This window comes from Armigeres subalbatus, chromosome 1 (genome assembly GCF_024139115.2).
Source record: "Armigeres subalbatus isolate Guangzhou_Male chromosome 1, GZ_Asu_2, whole genome shotgun sequence".
Lineage (NCBI taxonomy): Eukaryota > Metazoa > Arthropoda > Insecta > Diptera > Culicidae > Armigeres > Armigeres subalbatus.
Genome location: NC_085139.1, coordinates 289,427,757 through 289,450,811, shown reverse-complemented (window position 1 = coordinate 289,450,811; position 23,055 = coordinate 289,427,757). Strand labels below are relative to the sequence as shown.

Here is a 23,055-nt window from a genome sequence, read left to right as displayed (position 1 = left end):
TTAATCGCGATAGACAAAACATCCAAAGAGAAAGACGTTTTGGAGGAATTCCTGATTGATTTGTGTAGAAATATGGTACGAATACCACCAGTCTGTCATTAGTATTACTGTATGAAAATGTGTTACAACTACAATCCAAATGAGACACATATTAGACAAAAAAAACATAGTGGTTACTTCTCTTTTTAATGAGAGAAGAAGGGGAATGTGAGGATGTAATATATTGCATATTGGGTAATACACACTCAGTGTGTATTACTGATAGATATGGATCTCTCTTCCGTACACACTTAAATCGAGAATTTCAGTTCGGTAATATTATTAACTGATTTTATTCGGTAAAAGAAAAATTGAACCGAGAGCTCAGTTAATTGATAAGCTTTTACTGATTTCTGCATTCATTTTTACAGCTGTCTCAGTAGTTCCAAACAGAATACTGAGTTCCGGTAATAAGTATTACCGACCTACTCTGTTCTAAGAAAATGTTCTGCGCTTGTCAAAAAATAAGCCGATCACTCAGTAAAATCAAAAGTGCTTTACTGGACACCCGTTCAAACAAATACCGAGCTCTGTTTCCGACTACATGCCTCCTGATGTGACGCCATTTTTACGACTCGGAATCGGATCAATTTCATTACACGAATTTGTTTCGCATTTGAATAGTGGCACCAGAAAAATATGATCCTAACTTAATGTTCAGGTATGTTCTAATATATTTTACTAGCATTTATTAAGATATTTTTCTAGCTTTCAGAGTTTTGTTGATCATTTTATTTCTTCAATTTCCAGGCTAATATTCATAACCAGTATTTCATGTCGCCGTTGGTGCTGATAATTCGTTTCCAGTTAATTTCGTCTAAGTTCTAGATCCTGGTCTGTAATAACACGGCAGGTATGTGATTTCTATTAATTTACTGTTTTTCTTAGATTGTTTTTGAACTTGTTACATTCTACAATTCTAGATACAAACTTTCTGGACGGAAATGCGGTGCTATGCCACCATCTGAAAGGTAGCTTCTCGAGGTGTGAACGAAGTAGCGCTACTAGAGGAAGACAGGAGATGAAAAATATTACACCTAATATTGCCTAACCCGCGAAATACTATACATGTTTCTAAATAAAGCAAAAGATTATTAAAGAGCTGATATTCCATTGGTTTTTTTATTATTAATGATAAAAATGAAACTTAAATTAGATTTTACTCGGTTCTTTGAATTACAGCCGTCGGTTACATTTTTACAGATCCACCAGTATTTTTTTACCGAGAGCTCAGTAAGTAATACAAATCTGCTCGGTATATTTTGACAGTTCATCATCATTCGACTACCGAGGAGACTACCGAGAGCTCAGCTGTTGAGAAATCGGTAATTTAATTACCGGGCCCGTCAAATAAAATTAAGTGTGTATAACGCATTTTCGGCAGACTTTCATTAGTAAATAGCAGGCCATGAGTTGGCCCTTCTTTAATGAGCACCCAAAACGATGGACGTCACACACAGCACGCAAGCAGCCAAGCCAATAAGCTTGCTCAGCGAAAGCGGGGCCCCACACGTGCTCTCCTTGTACTCGCCCACATACAACCCATCCAATACGGGTTTTGCGGCGATTGGTTCATATCTTTTCCTTCACGAAACTTTGTTGTTGCTACCAAGTGCGAGTTGCTCAATCCGATGAGCAATCCAGGTGCGGCTTTCTGGAAACCCTTGACTGGAAGACGCCGCAACTGCTTGAACTCGTCCGATAGGTTTCTAAAGTCCAACGATTGTTCCGGTAGCCCTAAGCTTTCGACGGTGTACATTTCGGATAAATTGAAGCGCGCTGCACCTCCGGGTTTGGAAATGCCCAGGTTGTCCTACTCAGTGGCTGCAGACTGGTAGCGTGGGGTACATGTACCTCTGGGGTACTTTCGCATGCCCCAATGGGTACCTCGGACAAAAATTCGTTATGGCGGAAGTATTACAATTCCAATCAAAACCTATTTATAAAATGAATTATTTTAATTTCAACTAGGAATGACGGCTTTGGCAGGTTTTGTTCTATTATTAGTAGGGGGGTTTTGTGACTGACTAGGATCAAATTTGGCCTAAACATTCTTTGCATATCAAAGAATATTGTGGCCAAATTTCATAAAATTTGGTTGACAAAACCCCCTGCCAATAATAGAACAAAACCTGCCAAAGCCGTCTTTCCCTATTTCTTTTACACAATTTGCATGGGGATCAGTAAATCAAAGCCTATTGAATTCTGCCCTCCACAACCAGGCCAATGAATGAAGGGCTGTGCTGCCCATGATTTCGCAGTTGACGTAACAATCATTGCATTTTCGTTTGTATTTAGAATAATTTAGGGACAAACATCGCAAACTAAAATCTTTCCAACCAGCAAATAATGCTTGGAACAAGCATCGTATCGATGTTGCAGCGGTTTTATCACTCTAATAAGCGCGTAATAAGTCAAATTCGCTGAAATTTCGAAAAGTTGATACGACAACTATGACATCATGGGCAGTGTGGGACAACCGATCAAAAGGAGAAACGTCGAAAACCCAAATTTAAAAAAATCTTTAGTGCAATCTACCTAATCGAAACAAAATGTTGAATAATTTGTAAGGATATGCCTCTGTATTAAAATCTAGAGTCTAAAGTTCGGAAGCTTCCATTTGATAAGCATGAAGGCTTTTTTCGGAAAGCTAAGTTGTTCCTTTGATGTAAGATTGAATGCATCCTTCTACTCTTATCGGAAACCTTCGTCCAAGCAGTTCGGAAGACTCCTTTTACGACGCTCAGGAGCTTCCTTTCAAGAGGCCCGGAAGCCCTTTTTCAACAGTTCTGGAAGCCTCATTTCAAGTGGTCCAGAAGGCTTTTGTCAAGTGGCTTGAAAGGTTCCTTTCAATATGTTCGGAAGCTTTCAACAGTCCCGGAAGCCTCCTTTGAAGAGGTTCGGAAGGCACCTTTCAAGAGGTTCGGAAGCCTCCTTTCCAGAGGCTCGGAAGCCTCCTTTCAAGAGGCTCGGAAGCCTCCTTTCAAGAGGCTCGGAAGCCTCCTTTCAAGAGGCTCGGAAGCCTCCTTTCAAGAGGCTCAGAAGCCTCCTTTCAAGAGGCTCAGAAGCCTCCTTTCAAGAGGCTCAGAAACCTCCTTTCAAGAGTCTCAGAAGCCTCCTTTCAAGAGGCTCCGAAGGCTCCTTTCAAGAGGCTCAGAAGGCTCCTTTCAGGAGGCTAAGAAGGCTCCCTTTTCAAGAGGCTCGGAAGGCTCCCTTTTCAAGAGGCTCGGAAGGCTCCCTTTTCAAGAGGCTCAGGCTCCTTTCAAGAGGCCTGGAAGGCTCCTTTCAAGAGGCTCAGGAAGGCCCTTTCAAAGAGGCTCAGAAGCCTCCTTTCAAGAGGCTCAGAAGCCTCCTTCCAAGAGGCTCAGAAGCCTCCTTCCAAGAGGCTCAGAGCCTCCTTCCAAGAGGCTCAGAAGCCTCCTTCCAAGAGGCTCAGAAGCCTCCTTCCAAGAGGCTCAGAGCCTCCTTCCAAGAGGCTCAGAAGCCTCCTTCCAAGAGGCTCAGGCCTCCTTCCAAGAGGCTCAGAAGCCTCCTTCCAAGAGGCTCAGAAGCCTCCTTCCAAGAGGCTCAAGCCTCCTTCCAAGAGGCTCAGGAAGCCTCCTTCCAAGAGGCTCAGAGCCTCCTTCCAAGAGGCTCAAGCCTCCTTCCAAGAGGCTCAGAAGCCTCCTTCCAAGAGGCTCAGAAGCCTCCTTCCAAGAGGCTCAGAAGCCTCCTTCCAAGAGGCTCAGGCCTCCTTCCAAGAGGCTCAGAAGCCTCCTTCCAAGAGGCTCAAGCCTCCTTCCAAGAGGCTCAGAAGCCTCTTTCCAAGAGGATCAGAAGCCTCCTTCCAAGAGGCTCAGAAGCCTCCTTCCAAGAGGCTCAGAAGCCTCCTTCCAAGAGGCTCAGAAGCCTCCTTCCAAGAGGCTCAGAAGTCTCCTTCCAAGAGGCTCAGGCCTCCTTCCAAGAGGCTCAGAAGCCTCCTTCCAAGAGGCTCAGCCTCCTTCCAAGAGGCTCAGGCCTCCTTCCAAGAGGCTCAGAAGCCTCCTTCCAAGAGGCTCAGAAGCCTCCTTCCAAGAGGCTCAGGCCTCCTTTCAAGAGGCTCAGAAGCCTCCTTCCAAGAAGCTCAAGCCTCCTTCCAAGAGGCTCAGAAGCCTCCTTCCAAGAGGCTCAGAAGCCTCCTTCCAAGAGGCTCAGAAGCCTCCTTCCAAGAGGCTCAGAAGCCTCCTTCCAAGAGGCTCAGGAAGCCTCCTTCCAAGAGGCTCAGAAGCCTCCTTCCAAGAGGCTCAGCCTCCTTCCAAGAGGCTCAAGCCTCCTTCCAAGAGGCTCGGAAGGCTGCTTTCAAAAGTTCAGAAGCCCCCTTTCAAAAGGCTCCAGAAGCCTCAATGATCGGAGACTCAGAAACTCCCTATCAAGAGGTTCGTAAGTCTTAATCCTAGTTTCAAGAGGCTCGGAAGGCTCCTTTCAAGAGGCTCGGAAGGCTCCTTTCAAGAGGCTCGGAAGGCTCCTTTCAAGAGGCTCGGAAGGCTCCTTTCAAGAGGCTCGGAAGGCTCCTTTCAAGAGGCTCAGAAGCCTCCTTTCAAGAGGCTCAGGCCTCCTTCAAGAGGCTCAGAAGCCTCCTTCCAAGAGGCTCGGAAGCCTCCTTCAAGAGGCTCAGAGCCTCCTTCAAGAGGCTCAGAAGCCTCCTTCCAAGAAGCTCAGAAGCCTCCTTCCAAGAGGCTCAAAGCCTCCTTCCAAGAGGCCTCAAGCCTCCTTCCAAGAGGCTCAGAAGCCTCCTTCCAAGAGGCTCAGGCCTCCTTCCAAGAGGCTCAGAAGCCTCCTTCAAGAGGCTCAGAAGCCTCCTTCCAAGAGGCTCAGAAGCCTCCTTCCAAGAGGCTCAGGAAGCCTCCTTCCAAGAGGCTCAGAAGCCTCCTTCCAAGAGGCTCAGGCCTCCTTCCAAGAGGCCTCAGAAGCCTCCTTCCAAGAGGCTCAGAAGCCTCCTTCCAAGAGGCTCAGGCCTCCTTCCAAGAGGCTCAGAAGCCTCCTTCCAAGAGGCTCAGAAGCCTCCTTCCAAGAGGCTCAGAAGCCTCCTTCCAAGAGGCTCAGAAGCCTCCTTCCAAGAGGCTCAGCCTCCTTCCAAGCTCAGGCCTCCTTCCAAGAGGCTCAAGCCTCCTTCCAAGAGGCTCAGGCCTCCTTCCAAGAGGCTCAGGCCTCCTTCCAAGAGGCTCAGAAGCCTCCTTCCAAGAGGCTCAGGCCTCCTTCCAAGAGGCTCAGAAGCCTCCTTCCAAGAGGCCTCAGGCCTCCTTCCAAGAGGCTCGGAAGCCTCCTTCCAAGAGGCTCAGAAGCCTCCTTCCAAGAGGCTCAGAGCCTCCTTCCAAGAGGCTCAGAAGCCTCCTTCCAAGAGGCTCAGAAGCCTCCTTCCAAGAGGCTCAGAAGCCTCCTTCCAAGAGGCTCAGAGCCTCCTTCCAAGAGGCTCAGCCTCCTTCCAAGAGGCTCAGAAGCCTCCTTCCAAGAGGCTCAGAAGCCTCCTTCCAAGAGGCTCAGGCCTCCTTCCAAGAGGCTCAGAAGCCTCCTTCCAAGAGGCTCAGGCCTCCTTCCAAGAGGCTCAGAAGCCTCCTTCCAAGAGGCTCAGAAGCCTCCTTCCAAGAGGCTCAGGAAGCCTCCTTCCAAGAGGCTCAGAGCCTCCTTCCAAGAGGCTCAGAAGCCTCCTTCCAAGAGGCTCAGGCCTCCTTCCAAGAGGCTCAGAAGCCTCCTTCCAAGAGGCTCAGGAAGCCTCCTTCCAAGAGGCTCAGGCCTCCTTCCAAGAGGCTCAGAAGCCTCCTTCCAAGAGGCTCAAAGCCTCCTTCCAAGAGGCTCAGGCCTCCTTCCAAGAGGCTCGGAAGCCTCCTTCCAAGAGGCTCAGAAGCCTCCTTCCAAGAGGCTCAGGCCTCCTTCAAGAGGCTCAGAAGCCTCCTTCCAAGAGGCTCGGAAGCCTCCTTCCAAGAGGCTCAGAGCCTCCTTCCAAGAGGCTCAGGCCTCCTTCCAAGAGGCTCAGGAAGCCTCCTTCCAAGAGGCTCAGAAGCCTCCTTCCAAGAGGCTCAGAGCCTCCTTCCAAGAGGCTCAGAGCCTCCTTCCAAGAGGCTCAGAAGCCTCCTTCCAAGAGGCTCAGAAGCCTCCTTCCAAGAGGCTCAGAAGCCTCCTTCCAAGAGGCTCAGGCCTCCTTCCAAGAGGCTCAGGCCTCCTTCCAAGAGGCTCAGAAGCCTCCTTCCAAGAGGCTCAGGCCTCCTTCCAAGAGGCTCAGAGCCTCCTTCCAAGAGGCTCAGAAGCCTCCTTCCAAGAGGCTCAGAAGCCTCCTTCCAAGAGGCTCAGGCCTCCTTCCAAGAGGCTCAGAAGCCTCCTTCCAAGAGGCTCAGAAGCCTCCTTCCAAGAGGCTCAGGCCTCCTTCCAAGAGGCTCAGGAAGCCTCCTTCCAAGAGGCTCAAGCCTCCTTCCAAGAGGCTCAGAGCCTCCTTCCAAGAGGCTCAGGAAGCCTCCTTCCAAGAGGCTCAGGCCTCCTTCCAAGAGGCTCAGGCCTCCTTCCAAGAGGCTCAGAAGCCTCCTTCCAAGAGGCTCAGAAGCCTCCTTCCAAGAGGCTCAGAAGCCTCCTTCCAAGAGGCTCAAAGCCTCCTTCCAAGAGGCTCAGGCCTCCTTCCAAGAGGCTCAGGCCTCCTTCCAAGAGGCTCAGAGCCTCCTTCCAAGAGGCTCAGAAGCCTCCTTCCAAGAGGCTCAGAAGCCTCCTTCCAAGAGGCTCAGAAGCCTCCTTCCAAGAGGCTCAGAAGCCTCCTTCCAAGAGGCTCAGAAGCCTCCTTCCAAGAGGCTCAGGCCTCCTTCCAAGAGGCTCAGAAGCCTCCTTCCAAGAGGCTCAGAGCCTCCTTCCAAGAGGCTCGGAAGCCTCCTTCCAAGAGGCTCAGGCCTCCTTCCAAGAGGCTCAGGCCTCCTTCCAAGAGGCTCAGGAAGCCTCCTTCCAAGAGGCTCAGAAGCCTCCTTCCAAGAGGCTCAGAGCCTCCTTCCAAGAGGCCTCGGAAGCCTCCTTCCAAGAGGCTCAGAAGCCTCCTTCCAAGAGGCTCAGAGCCTCCTTCCAAGAGGCTCAGAAGCCTCCTTCCAAGAGGCTCAGGCCTCCTTCCAAGAGGCTCAGAAGCCTCCTTCCAAGAGGCTCAGAAGCCTCCTTCCAAGAGGCTCAAGCCTCCTTCCAAGAGGCTCAGGCCTCCTTCCAAGAGGCTCAGAAGCCTCCTTCCAAGAGGCTCAGAGCCTCCTTCCAAGAGGCTCAGAAGCCTCCTTCCAAGAGGCTCAGAAGCCTCCTTCCAAGAGGCTCAGAGCCTCCTTCCAAGAGGCTCAGAAGCCTCCTTCCAAGAGGCTCAGAGCCTCCTTCCAAGAGGCTCAGAAGCCTCCTTCCAAGAGGCTCAGGCCTCCTTCCAAGAGGCTCAGAAGCCTCCTTCCAAGAGGCTCAGAAGCCTCCTTCCAAGAGGCTCAGAAGCCTCCTTCCAAGAGGCTCAGGCCTCCTTCCAAGAGGCTCAGAAGCCTCCTTCCAAGAGGCTCAGGCCTCCTTCAAGAGGCTCAGAAGCCTCCTTCCAAGAGGCTCAGAAGCCTCCTTCCAAGAGGCTCAGAAGCCTCCTTCCAAGAGGCTCAGAGCCTCCTTCCAAGAGGCTCAGAAGCCTCCTTCCAAGAGGCTCAGAAGCCTCCTTCCAAGAGGCTCAGGCCTCCTTCCAAGAGGCTCAGAAGCCTCCTTCCAAGAGGCTCAGGCCTCCTTCCAAGAGGCTCAGAAGCCTCCTTCCAAGAGGCTCAGAAGCCTCCTTCCAAGAGGCTCAGAGCCTCCTTCCAAGAGGCTCAAGCCTCCTTCCAAGAGGCTCAGAAGCCTCCTTCCAAGAGGCTCAGGCCTCCTTCCAAGAGGCTCAGAAGCCTCCTTCCAAGAGGCTCAAGCCTCCTTCAAGAGGCTCAAGCCTCCTTCCAAGAGGCTCAGAAGCCTCCTTCCAAGAGGCTCAGGCCTCCTTCCAAGAGGCTCAGAAGCCTCCTTCCAAGAGGCTCAGGCCTCCTTCCAAGAGGCTCAGGCCTCCTTCCAAGAGGCTCAGGAAGCCTCCTTCCAAGAGGCTCAGAAGCCTCCTTCCAAGAGGCTCAGAAGCCTCCTTCCAAGAGGCTCAGAAGCCTCCTTCCAAGAGGCTCAGAAGCCTCCTTCCAAGAGGCTCAGAAGCCTCCTTCCAAGAGGCTCAGAGCCTCCTTCCAAGAGGCTCAGAAGCCTCCTTCCAAGAGGCTCAGAAGCCTCCTTCCAAGAGGCTCAGAAGCCTCCTTCCAAGAGGCTCAGGCCTCCTTCCAAGAGGCTCAGAAGCCTCCTTTCAAGAGGCTCAGAGCCTCCTTCCAAGAAGCTCAGAAGCCTCCTTCCAAGAGGCTCAGAGCCTCCTTCCAAGAGGCTCAAGCCTCCTTCCAAGAGGCTCAGGCCTCCTTCCAAGAGGCTCAGAGCCTCCTTCCAACAGGCTCAGGAAGCCTCCTTCCAAGAGGCTCAGAGCCTCCTTCCAAGAGGCTCAAGCCTCCTTCCAAGAGGCTCAGAAGCCTCCTTCCAAGAGGCTCAGAGGCTGCTTTCAAAAAGTTCAGAAGCCCCCCTTTCAAAAGGCTCAGAAGCCTCAATGATCGGAGACTCGAAACTCCCTATCAAGAGGTTCGTAAGTCGTAATCCTAGTTTCAGGAGGCTTGGAAGATTCCTTCCTAGAGGCTCGGAAGCATCCAAAAGTATTGTGAGAAGCTTGACGTATAAAATCAAGTTGAATCAGAAAGTTTCACGGGACAATGAAAACTTTAGACAATTTTTTAGTTTTGTGGTTTGTTTTTAATATATCGTTTGAAATATGCACATTTCCATTTACATCGAAAATAAAATAGGGGGTACCTCACTGAAAGCATAAGTTTGAAGGGGCACCTCTCAAGAAAAAGGTTGAGAACCGCTGATCTAGAGAAATAGTCTGTTACTGCTAGTAAATGATATCCTTCTGGAACCTCAGTGAAATCGATAGCGATTTTCACCCATGGTCTGTTAAATAGATCTGTTTTGAGATTGGAGCTGTATTTGGTATGGACACTAAAATACAGCCAGTGCATCTTTCGATGAATTGATCTATCAGATATTTGATCCAAGCCGCTCCATCAGACTTTAGTTCTCAGCCGACACTTCATGGATGATATGCCGAGGTGTGGTTCATGAGCTAAACACAATACTCGATGTTGCATACAACATCGCCAATCAGCTAGTTATGCTACTTGCTGATTGCTTATATCTTGATAATGTTTTCAGCCAACGTCTTGGGGAATATGGCAGCCATTGGATAAGCTCTTGTAGTTCCATATCGTTTTTAGTTGCTGTGGCAATCTCTTCTGTAGATAAAGCTAGTGCCATTAATTTAACAATCCTCTCTGATTCATCATCGTAACACGGTCCAGTAAGTATCAGGAACAGACTGACAAAGTCTAGACAATGGATCCGCTATGTTTACTTATCCAGGGCGGTAAATAATTTTATAATCGTAAGACATAAGTCGTAACTTCCAGCATTCTATGCGCGGAGAGGGCTTTAAACTCTCACCGAATATTAGCACAAGAAATTTGTGATCAGTAATTAGCCAGAATGATTTTCCGTATAAGTAGTAATAAAACTTTTCACAAGCCCATACTAAAGCTAGTGCTGCCGTTTCTGTTTGTGCGTATTTATGTTCGGTACTAGTGAGTGGTTTGGATGCATAGCATATGACTCGGTACTGGTTGGATCTATCCTTTTGAACTAAAACTGCCTGAACTAGACCTACTGGACTTCCGTCAGCGATAACATACGTGGATTATAAAAACCAAGAATTTCTTCTTTCAATAATATAGAAAAATATAATATAGGAAAATTTGCAAAAATAGTTTCCATTGCTTTTTGGAATAACTCAGGAGTGGCTGAAAGGCCAAACATCAATATTGTGTATCTCATTAATCCGATGGGAGAGATAAAGGTTGTAATATAGCGACATTTTTCACTCAGAGCAACTTGGTGAAACGCTTGCCGAATATCGAGTTTTGTGAAAATCTTACTACCACCAATCTTCCTAGTAATTTGTTCGAGTGTTGGAAGAGGATGTACTTCTCGCACAATTGCCTTATTAGCTTCGCGGAGATCAACAATAATTAGTACTACAGTTTGACTTTTGCGTTTAACAAGCATTGGAGAAACCCACTCGGAAGCCTCGTTAACACGTTCTATAATGCCTTGGCTGTGTTCTAGCGGAAAGGGAATTCTACGTAACGCTTGACGGACCTGGGGAACAGTTTTATCGATTTTTATGTTAGCCACTATGCCAATATTAAAATTTTATTTTGTTCAATTTCTCTGTATATTGTGTATATTATTTATAAATTGCGTAGTACAAATTAGTTCTTACCCTTAATTTTCGGAAACTCGTTGTCTATGTTTTGTAGGAACTTGATAATGCCCAGTCTAACAGCGGTGTCGCCAGATAATAGTGAACACTTCCCTTTGGCAATCACGTACAGCGTTGTATCAACCTGTTTGCTCCCATACACGAGTTCTGCATCAACTTCACCAAGGACTTCAAGTGGATTGATAGAACCGTATGCGTTGAAAATCTTCTGACTACCTTTTCGAACAGCGTATGCTGTAAATCCAGTTGTTTTCAGACTTCTCCAGTCGGTTTCGCATAATACATCTTGATCAGCTCCCGTATCGACAATAAACGGTACTGTTACTCCTCCAACTTGAACATTGATAAATCGCTTTCCTGATCCAAGATGGAATAGTTCGAAAATTTCCTCTTCCGCTTTTTCTTTGGAACTCTCAATTTCGTGAACAAATCGTTTATTTCTGTCTTGGTGAACCATCCGGGTGGATGGTGTAGATCCATTGAACCTTTTCCGCTTCGTTAAACAACATCGGCTGAAGTGGCCAATTTGACCGCACATGTTGCATTTCTTCAACCTTTCTGGGCACGCATTGGAATTATGTCTTCCTTCACAGCGAGTGCACCTAATGCGTTTAGGTACATGGTTCTTTGAGCTGACTTTCAATAGATTATCCTTTGCTGGATCTGACGTTGTTTCTTCAAGTACGGATGTTGTTGTATTTTGGTTTGCCCAATCCTTGAATTGAAGTTGTACCGATTCATCTATGCTTCCAATAGCCAGTACCTCATTTAACGTAAGATCCTTTTCCAAACACTTCCGTTTCGAATTATTCGTAGTCGCCACAAATTGATCCACGACCACATTTTCCAGCTGGTTTCCGAAATCGCAGAATGCTGCTTGGTGCTTCAATCGTATGACAAATGTATCTAACTTTTCATTTTCCTTTGGAGTAACTTGAAGGAACTTCAAACGTTTGTATGTTTTCGATACACTTGGGATGAAATAATCATATAGAACAGCGGTTCTCAACCTTTTTCATGGGAGGTACCCCTTCGAACTTTTGCATTAATTGAGGTACCCCCAATTTTTTAATGAATTAAAATAAGCGTAACTGAAAATGGACCTGAAAACTAACGCCATATATCCCATAGTTAACTAACGGTATATATCCCTAACGGCTCTCCATAAAGTTGGCTGAAATTTTTATTATTCCGTGCAACTTTCCAATTCACATTAAGTTTAACCATCAAGCTTCCTACAGAACTATTGGAGGCATCTGAGCCCCGAACCACTTGAAAGTAGGCTTCTGCACCTCTTGAAGGGAGGCTTCCGAGCCTCTTGAAATGAGGCTTCCGATTCATGTAAAAGAAGGTTTGCGAGCCCTTGAAAGGAAGTTTCCGAGCCTCTTAAAAGGAACCTCCCGAGCCTCTTGAAAAGAGCCTTTTGAGCTTTTTGCAATAAGGCTTTCGACCTCTTAAACCAACCTCCAACCGACCAAGCCTTCTGAAAGAAGGCTTCTGGGCCTCTTGAAAGGAGGCTTCTAGGCCTTTTGAAAGAAGACCTCTGGGCTTCTTGAAAGGAGGCTTCCGGGCTACTTTAGGAATACTTCCGAGCCTTTTGAAGTCTTCCGAGCATCTTGAACGGAGGCTTCTTCCGAGCATCTTGAAAGGAGGCTTCCAAGCCTTGTGATAGGAGGCGTCCGGGCCCCTTAAACGAGGCTTCCGGGCCTTTTGGAAGGAGGCTTTCGGGTTTCTTGAAAGGAAGCATCCGGACCTCTTAAAACGAGGCTACTGGGCCTCTTGAAAGGAGGCTTTCGGGCTTCTTAAAAGGAAGCTTTCGAGCCTCTTGAGAGGAGGCTTGCGGACCTCTTGAAAGGAGGCTCTTAGAAGTAGGCTCACGAGCCTCTAAAGGGAGCCCTTCGAGCCTTTTGAAAGGAACCTTTCGAGTTTCTTGAAATGAGGTCCCCGGGCCTCTTAAAACGATACTTCCAGACCTCTTGTAAGGAGTCCTCCAGGCATCTTGAAAGGAGTCGTCCAAGCCTCTTGAAAGGCGGCTTTCGAGTAGCTTGGAAGAACACTTCCGAGAAGCGTAGAAAGATGCTGCTAATCCTCTTGTAATGAAAAAAAAACCTTCATGCCCCTCAAACGAAGGCTTCCGAACCCTTAAATCCTAGATTTTAGTTAAGAAGCATATTCTTAACATATTCTTCAACATTTTGTTTTGATTTCGAAGTAGGCTGCATAGAAGAAATTTGATCATTCGTTCAAGCTTTTGTTATTTATCCTTGGTTGTGGAGATCAGGATTCAATCGGCTTCGCTATGCAGACAAAGTTTTGAAATAAAAAAAATACACAATTATCAGAACATTATCAATATTTTTCAGTAGAAATGCCAATACGCTTTTTTGTCCGAGGTACCCCCTGGGGCTAGCAAAGGTACCCCCAGGGGTACATGTACCCCAGGTTGAGAACCGCTGATCTAGAAGATTGACTGCAATTCTATATCGATCATCTGCTGCATGATCAATTTCGCGGACTTCGTCGATTATTTTCCGTACATCTGGACCGCCAAACATCATCAGCGTCCTGAATTTGTCCTCATGGTCTTCAATTTGCTTCCATGTGAGATAATGCGTCAAAATGTTCACGCCACTTACCCCATCGAATTGAAACCAGGCCCTTGTTTATACTCCGGGTCCAAACCATTTCGTGTGGATATCATCCCTAAGGTTCCAGGTTTAATTTCACCCATATGAACCCGGGTTCCACCGTCAGGAGTTTTGGAATCATCCCTAAGAGTTGTCATTTCCTTTATGCGTATTTTCCTGGGTCCAAACCTTCTCGCATGGATTTCATCCCTAAGATTCTGGGTATCATCCCTTAGAATCCGTAGAAAATTTCTACATATTCTTACATACCATAGGCCATGCCATGTCTTCCTCTCTTCTTTCGGGTTGGTTTTTCTTTATCCTCGTCGCCAATTTTGTAGAGACGTCTACTCTGGTTGAGGGTTGAATGATTAATGATTTATTTATTCTCACGGCATACAAAAAAACAAGGCAGGCTCATCACGTATGTAAACATTCAGTTTGAATGTAAACATGTGACGTCACTGCTATCTTCGCACAAGCTGGACCGAGACGATGCTCTACCTTGTTTTCTGTATACCGTGGATTAATGATTTTATTTATTCTAAAGTGTCATTACATTGCAGTTCGTGATACACATAGGTTACTACGATCCTACAGCGGTAAAATAGCCCTTCAAAAGTAAAACTAAAAAATCATAATTGTTTATATCCATATGTTGGCGAGAACCCTCGTCTTTTTCGAACATGAGAAGTGAGTCCCGAGTACGCCCTTTATCGAAACCATCTATCATACTTTGACGGCTACGAACCGTCATCTGAATAAGTAGATGTCAACTGATTTAACACATGCAGTGAGGAAAGAGCAGAAGTTATTATCATCCCTAAAATTAAATAAAGTTCTAAAATCTACTTAAATTAATAGTCTTAAAAGGAAAGGAAGAGTAAAAAAACGAAAGCATAGCTTTACCTAAACGGACAAAACACAAAGAACACCAAATGTAAGTGCTAACAATTATTAAAAAATGGATTAAATAATGAACTAAATAAACTAAATTTCAGCTTTGAAGCTGTGTCGAAAAGACCTGCTTGCAAGAGGTGTTTGCTCTTCGTCCGGAACGAAATTCCTCCCAACACCATATATCCTTCTTTCTTCTTTCTTCTACGTATATCCATGAGGCTAAACACGATGATACTTTTATGCCCAGGGAACTCGAGACAATTTTTAATCCGAAAATTGCCTAGACCGGCACCGGGAATCGAACCCAACCACCCTCAGCATGGTCTTGCTTTGTAGCCGCGCGTCTTACCTCACGGCTAAGGAGGGCCCCAACACAGTTACCTACTATGATTTGCCATCATATATATTATACCGCTCATAAAAATCTACTCCTCCGCTTATTTTTAGTCGCAACAAAAATCAGCGCCAGATTGTCGCCTACAAGGAAAACATACCTCCTGGAAAAAGCTACTATAATATTTTGAAAATTTGATCGCCACGTGGTGGATTGCCCCGATGAATACTTTGATGTGCTATTAGAACTGCGGATATATTTTTCACATCTATGAGAGTCTTGAAAAATGATCACAAAATTGTCATTTTGTTGCAAGCCACAATACACTTTCATGCATTACTGGTTAGCACCGAAAGAATTCAATGAATAACCGTAGAGGTTCAAACTACTAAGCTAAGAATTGGCTCAAGCCAAGAACATAGTATTTCTCTCAAACGCGTATGTATGTACTGTTAAATCTGCTAAATGAATCTGTTTTGCTTGCGAAAGACGCCATTTCTTAATTACATCCCGTCTCACTATAATTGTTTTCCCCAGAAACTATTAGTCCATCCTACCATATACGCAATCCGAAATGGTCATCCACAACTACTCTGTTGTGACCATAGAAATCTGATTGCCATCGCCGTTCGGCAAATGATGATACCCAGCATTGGCATAGCTCTCCGAAGCTTCCTCCGTCCACAACCCGTCCCAACAGTAGCAACGATGGAGTGCCACCGGTGGCCTACTATGTGATGGAATTCCAAATTACACGTTTTCTTCGCTTCCTATACATTTGCGGTCGATAGAGGTTAGGGGTACCAACCACAGCTCATTTCTCCAACCGTCCAAACCCATATCTGCCAAAGACGCGGTCTCTGAATTTTTACAGTTGAATTATTGGCTGTGTCCCCCCTAGAGCCAGCAGACTAGCCCGTGCCCGACCGCTCGCTCCATCACATCATCACCCGATAGATGCGACGAACATCAATCATACGAGGAGGCATGAATTGCCCGCACCCTCTATCTCTTCCATTGTGGCCAGCGGGCTGTTTGGTTATGCCAAGACGTGGAGGGAGACACTAGAAAAAAGATGATCCAATCCACCGCACACTACTCGGACCACTTCTGGTATTGGTCGAACGCCTACTTCGGTTCGCTTTTCAACCGGGCGGGTGCGTGGTGACCAAATCGAAGCAGCCGTTCACCGTTTGCTTAGATCGATCAGTGACCGTGCGTTTCATTTCGCGTTGCGTGAAGCTCTGACATCCTCTCGACCCAAATTCACCGCTTTTATATATCACCGAGAATCACCGCTCACCCTAAAAATATGCTAATCTGAGGGTCTAATTTAAATTACACTTACCCCTTGTTGCGCCCTCCGATGGCGCAACGAGGACAACAACAAAAACAACGGCCACTACCTCGGCCTTATGTACATGCGTCGGGCAACTTGAACGGATCAGCAGGTACAAACAAGGATCGCCCCTTGACGTTGCCAACTGGACAGCAGCAGCCCGCGCGGGTCCCGGAGCGTAATAAACAATTATACTTTGTTATGTACGGAACACGCGCTGTTGCTCGCAGTAGCGTCGTCGTCGCTGTCGAAAGTGGTGGTCATTCTCATAAAACTGGATCCGCATTCGGATATTCCCATAAAGAGGGATAAACTGACCCCTGATGGATGTCCGGTCGTCAGGTAGTTCGTTTTCCTCGATTCCCCCTGGAGGTCATCGTCGGAGGTCAGAGTAGAAATCACCCTTTCAGGAATATCGGTGAGATCTTCTCCGGAGGTTCAAGGGGTGTCGTTTTACGCTTACGGATTAGGGAAGTTGCTTCGATACGGTCAGCGTCTTTTGGGTTCGGGTGAGAGGACGGGAGATCGGGCGTTGTCGGACCATATCAATTAATTTGAATTTTGATTGAATGATGTGCTGTTCCTGGGATGAAAAGAACTATGATGACGGCTGAGGAAGCTTGCCTTTTTTGCATTCATTGTGATTTATGCATTTTGCAGCATGAGAACTAGGGGAACTGCTCCGTTTTCCATCTCACTGAACATATAATCATCTCATCGCGAAACAAAGAAAAACGGCACCAATTTCTCGCTTTTTTTGCTAACAAGCGTGCTGACTGCTGAAAAAACCGCCAAAATAAGAAAAAAAAATCAAATAGGGGGAAAGACGGCTTTGGCAGGTTTTGTTCTATTATTGGCAGGGGGGTTTTTGTCGATCAAATTTTATGAAATTTGGTCACAATATTCTTTGATATGCAAAGAATGCTTAGGCCAAATTTGAGCCTAGTCAGTCATAAAAATCCCCCTGCCAATAATAGAACAAGACCTGCCAAAGCCGTCATTCCCCCTACCTTTACATCGCTTTGTTTTTTTTTTTTTTCGTGGGATGAATATCGGAGCTATGAGATAAAGTCCAGGAGCAGTAACCCTATTCGATTTACATTTGTTGTAAACTTCGTTCGCAGGGTTACTGATTCCTACATAGCATCATCTTTCGCTTGAGATGCCGCTCAGTTATGAATACCACAACTTGTCTTCGTCACACGTGAGAACACGATACGCAAACCATACATTTTGGGCTTCCCTTTTCATCCGTGATTTTGCCAATCACTGAGTTACCAGTATCTGCAAATGAATTATTGACAGTGGCTGATTTTCTACTCGCCGCTTCCACATCCAAGCGCTATCGTATATGCGCAAATAGCCAGCATGAGTTAACCGCCAGAAATTTGTATGGCGAAAGACATCTAACGCGGGTTTTCTCAAAATTAGGAGCTTTTCATGAAAAACTATTTGGTACCGGTTATGTAGGAAGGTGTCCGCTACTACGCCTACCAAATATTTTTTCGATAAAGGTGCTTAATTTTGAGAAATTGAACCTTAGATGCCTTTCGCCATACTGATTTCAAAAAGTTAACTGTTAGTGTGCCGCTGTAATTACGTTAAAAGCAGGTGATTCATTGGAAGCAAACGGCACTCACCAGTTATTCGTATCTGCACGGATTCTTGCTTTGCGTATAACGTGTTCATCGCATTCCTTGTTAATGAATCACCTGCTTTGAGCGTAATTACAGCGGTTCCAAAAGTTGAGAGTCACAGTTGGTGACCGAAAGCTGGCTACCGAGATTGTATCCTGTCAGCTGTTTACGCTTTAATACAGAGTGTATTTGCCGAGTCAGGTGATTGTGATCATGGGGTGGTCACCGAAGGAGTATGAGTATGCACATAAAAGTCTTCTCCATTCAGCTCGGTCCATAGCTGCACTTCGCCAACCACGCAGTCTGCGAAGGGTCCGCAAATCGTCCTCCACCTGATCCACCTTGACCGCTGTGCTCCTCGGCTTCTTGTTCCCGTCGGATCGTTGTCGAGAGCTATTTTGACCGGGTTACTGTCCAACATACTGGCTACGTGCCCGGCCTACGCCATGTCTTCCGATTTTTTTCGCGGTGTGAACGATGGATGGTTCTCCCAACAGATGATGCAATTCGTGGTTCATTCGCTTCCTCCACGATCCGTCCGCCCTCTGCACTTCACCATAGATGGTACGCAGCACTTTCCTTTCGAAAACTCCCAGTGCGCGTTGGTCCTCCACGAGCATCGTCCAGGTCTAGTGTCCGTAGAGAACTACCGGTCGCGTACCTGAAGGAATAAAATAGACCCCATCTCGCGGTCCTTAGCCTTAGGTCCTTTTACCAAGCAACTGCTATCCCTACCTCCCCGTGCTCCTCTTCGGAGGTGCAAATCTTACTGAGCGTCTGTTCTCCATGTCAGGATCGGCTCACAACAGCGTCTGTTCTCCATGTTAGGGGCGGCTGATCATCGTCCGAGTGCCAGCGAGGGACTCTAAGTGAAACTGTGCACCATGATCCACCGGGAATAAAAAGGAATGGTCCTCCGGAAATTTAGGGGGTTTGGTGTCAGGCCCTGCAAGCCAGCCTTAAAAAAAACTCACGCAACGAACAATCAAGAGTACAGACCGGAACCATCGGCGAAAACCACCGCGACGAAAAGGGACTAGCGATTGGAAACTCGGTTCGTGGAACTGCAAATCTCTCAACTTCATCGGGAGCACACGCATACTCGCCGATGTGCTCAAGGACCGTGGATTCGGCATCGTAGCGCTGCAGGAGGTTTGTTGGAAGGGATCAATGGTGCGAACGTTTAGAGGTAATCATACCATCTACCAGAGCTGCGGCAAGCGGCAACACACACGAGCTGGGAACAGCTTTCATAGTGATGGGCGATATGCAAAGGCGCGTGATCGGGTGGTGGCCGATCAATGAAAGAATGTGCAGGTTGAGGATCAAAGGCCGGTTCTTCAACTTCAGCATAATCAACGTCCATAGCCCACACTCCGGAAGCACTGATGATGATAAAGACGCATTCTACGCGCAGCTGGAACGTGAGTACGACAGCTGCTCAAGCCACGACGTCAAAATCATCATAGGAGATTTGAACGCTCAGGTTGGCCAAGAGGAGGAGTTTAGACCGACTGTTGGGAAGTTCAGCGCTCACCGGCTGACGAACGAAAACGGCCTACGACTAATTGTTTTCGCTGCCTCCACGAATATGGTCATTCGCCGCATCTCCCTACAACACATCCTCCCGTTTCGTTACACCTGGAACTCCCCCCGGCAGACAGAATCACAAATCGCCCACGTTCTGATTGATGGACGGCACTTCTCCGACATTATCGACGTCAGGACATATCGTGGCGGTAACATTGACTCTGACCACTATCTGGTGATGGTTAAACTTCGCCCAAAACTATCCGTCATCAACAATGTTCGGTTCCGACGACCGCCGCGGTACGACCTAGAGCGACTGAAGCAACCTGATGTCGCCACTGCATACGCGCAGCATCTCGAGGCAGCGTTGCCGGAAGAGGGTGAGCTCGATGGGGCCCCTCTTGAGGACTGCTGGAATACAGTCAAAGCAGCCATTAACGACGCAGCGGAGAACAACGTCGGGTATATGGGTCGAAGTCGACGGAACGAGGAGAAGGACGCAGCGCGGGCGGTCGCGCTGCAGCAAGGTACCCGGCAGAACGTGGAACGTTATAGACGGAAGCGGAGACAGCAGACCCGCCTTTTTCAGGAGAAGAAACGCCGCCTGGAAGAAGCGGAGTGCGAGGAGATGGAACAGCTGTGCCGTTCTCAAGAAACACGCAAGTTCTATCAGAAGCTCAACGCATCCCGCAAAAGCTTCGTACCTTGAGCCGAAATGTGCCGGGATAAGGATGGGAGCATCTTGACGGACGAACGTGTGGTGATCGAAAGGTGGAAGCAGCACTACGAGGAACATCTGAATGGCGCTGAGAGTACAGGCAGTGAAAGTTAAGGCAGCGGAGGAGATGACTACGTCACTTCAGCGGACGATGGAAGCCAACCAGCCCCACCTTGAGGGAAGTTAAGGATGCCATCCAACAGCTAAAGACCAATAAATCAGATGGTAAGGATGGTATCGGAGCTGAGGTCATCAAGATGGCCCCGGAAAAGCTGGCCACTTTCCTGCACAAACTGATAGTCATAATCGGGAAACCGAACAACTACCGGAGGAGTGGAAGGAAGGGGTTATATGCCCCATCTACAAGAAAGGCGACAAACTGGAGTGTGAGAACTTTCGAGCGATCACCATCCTTAATGCCGTCTACAAAGTGATACCAGATTATCTTCCGTCGTCTGTCACCATTCGTTAACGAGTTCGTGGGAAGTTATCAAGCCGGCTTCGTTGACGGCCGCTCGACAACGGACCAGATCTTTACTGTACGGCAAATCCTTCAAAAATGCCGTGAATACCAGGTCCCAACGCACCATCTGTTCGTTGATTTCAAGGCGGCATACGACAGTATAGACCGCGTAGAGCTATGGAAAATTATGGACGAGAACAGCTTCCCTGGGAAGCTTACCAGACTGATCAATGCAACGGTGGATGGTGTGCAAAACTGTGTGAAGATTTCGGGCGAACACTCCAGTTCGTTCGAATCGCGCCGGGGACTAAGACAAGGTGATGGACTTTCGTGCCTGTTGTTCAACATTGCGCTAGAAGGTGTCATGCGGAGAGCCAGGTGTAACAGCCGGGGTACGATTTTCAACAGATCCAGTCAATTTATTTGCTTCGCGGATGACATGGACATTGTCGGCCGAACTGTACACCCGCCTGAAACGTGAAGCAACAAAAGTTGCTTGTCCTAAGACGAGTTTATACCATCCCATTGAATTCCACCACTTAATTGTATCTTGACAGATACGTATTTCGACCTCAACAGTAAGGCCGTCTTCAGTGTCTCGTACTTGACTCGACTTGAAGAAAATGATCGCAGCTTACACTATTTATACTATGCGTAGGTATAATAATTTATCTAGGTACCGTCAACTGGGGGGAAGATGATCATTTTTAAGACAAAACATGCAATAACAATGTGTGTTTACATTTTAAATCGAAACAAATATTTTTAAAACATGTACTGCTATACGTTGCAATAATCAACAACTTTAGTTTTCTGAAATGCGTTCGCATTTATTAAAATAAATTAAATTATCACACATTTTTTGAATAATCTGGTTTGGGGTGAAGTTGATCAAGACAGCTCTACTAAAACCATTATGACCTAGTAGTCAAAATACACTAGGTTATTTGTATGAATGTTGAATTTACTACGTAAAGAAGTCTAAGAAGTCAATATTTGAAACGAAAATAGCGTCATTTATGACTATCTCTCTCTTTCTTCCACAAAATACATTTTCATGATTATAATCGAAAAACTCGGATTTCTACCTAGCGGTAACATTACTTGAACGGAGAATATTGTTGACTACCGTTTCATTAAAAATTTGGCACTTTTGACTGACACATCAAATGATCATCTCCACCTCAATGATCATCTTCCCCCCAGTTGACGGTACTTATCTAGTTACATTTACTACGGTACGGTGCTTACTTCTACTCGCTTGTTGCGCTTAATGCTTAGGTATAAACTTGAAGAGCCAGGAGCTACCATTTCCTTGATCTTTATTCAACAACCGCGTTTGTACCTGTCGGTAGATTTCCAAGCTCTCAGCAACATCAAGTTTCCACGGAGAAGAGACATTTCTTAAAATTTTAATGTTTGATGTCGTAATTGAATGATTTTCTTGATATACATGTTCAGCTACCTTAGACCTAAACTCATAATTTAATCCCTTATCAGTTTCCCTCTTAGCCTTACTTACTTCTGCAATATGTTCTTTGAACCTTACATCTAACGATCTTTTGTTTGACCTACATATACTTTATCACACCGTGAACAATTAATTTGATAAACCCCGGCCTTATTTAACATTTCTACTCTATCCTCTGTAGAGCCCAAAAGTGTCTTCAGTTGATTGCTTCTGCTGGAGAATACTAAATCGATGCCGAGTTCACCAAAAGGATATTGGAGTCAGGAAACATCGGAGATGAGGACATCATGGTATCATTCGACGTAGCGGCATTGTTCCCAAGCGTTCCAGCGAAGGATGCTCTGAACCTTTTGGAGGATTGGCTGTTAGAACAACGGACGGATACAGCAGGGCGAGAAAAAGTAAAGATGTATCTCAAGCTTGCAAGATTATGTATGAATGAGAACTACTTTACATTCCGTGGAAGCTTCTACAAACAAACGAAGGGTGCACCTATGGGAAATCCGTTATCACCGTTTTTGTGCGAATTATTCATGGCGAATTTGGAGGACAACCTAGAGGAACAAGGAGTACTACCCGAGAAATGGTGGAGATACGTGGACGACATTTTCAGCATCATCAACCGGAAAGATCTACCCAGGATTTTGGAAGCGATAAACAACGTGCATAAGGACATCAAATTCACCCACAAGGAGGAAAAGAAAGGTAAATTACCTTTCTTGGATCTACTGGCCATCAAGGGAACAAATGCAACATTAGACTTCGAAATCTACAGGAAGCCCACCAACACCATGAGAGTCATCCCATACACATCAAATCATTCGTATCAGCATAAAATGGCAGCTTTTCATCACATGATCCACAGGATGCAGACGATTCCCCTGAGCGAAGAAGGAAAAACGAAGGAGCTACAACACATCTTGGAAACAGCGAGGATCAACGGATACAAGGAAAGAACAATACAAGCAATCATCAACAAAAAGCAGAGGAACCTACGGAAAAACGAACTGACAACACTGACACCGATCGATGAACCGCTGAAGAGAGTATCGGTCCCCTATGACCGACACATCACCCACCAGCTACGCCATCGTCTGAGGAAATTCGGCATCGATTTAGTATTCTCCAGCAGAAGCAATCAACTGAAGCAACTTTTGGGCTCTACAAAGGATAGAGTAGAAATGTTAAATAAGGCCGGGGTTTATCAAATTAATTGTTCACGGTGTGATAAAGTATATGTAGGTCAAACAAAAAGATCGTTAGATGTAAGGTTCAAAGAACATATTGCAGAAGTAAGTAAGGCTAAGAGGGAAACTGATAAGGGATTGAATTATGAGTTTAGGTCTAAGGTAGCTGAACATGTATATCAAGAAAATCATTCAATTACGACATCAAACATTAAAATTTTAAGAAATGTCTCTTCGTCATGGAAACTTGATGTAGCTGAGAGTTTGAAAAATCTACTGACAGGTGCAAACGCGGTTGTTGAATAAAGATCAAGGAAATGGTAGCTCCTGGCTCTTCAAGTTTATACCTAAGCATTAAGCGCAACAAGCGAGTAGAAGTAAGCACCGTACCGTAGTAAATGTAACTAGATAAGTACCTAGATAAATTATTATACCTAC

General features: G+C 46.4%; 1 long non-coding RNA gene across 1 annotated transcript; it reads left to right on the top strand.

Annotated features, from left to right (window-relative positions):
- Positions 1 to 415: 415 nt before the first annotated feature.
- LOC134215518 (uncharacterized) lies at positions 416 to 1,091 on the top strand. The gene is made up of 3 exons (XR_009980201.1): positions 416 to 700; positions 790 to 892; positions 963 to 1,091. It is a non-coding gene; the product is annotated as an uncharacterized LOC134215518 (long non-coding RNA).
- The last annotated feature ends 21,964 nt before the right edge of the window (positions 1,092 to 23,055 follow it).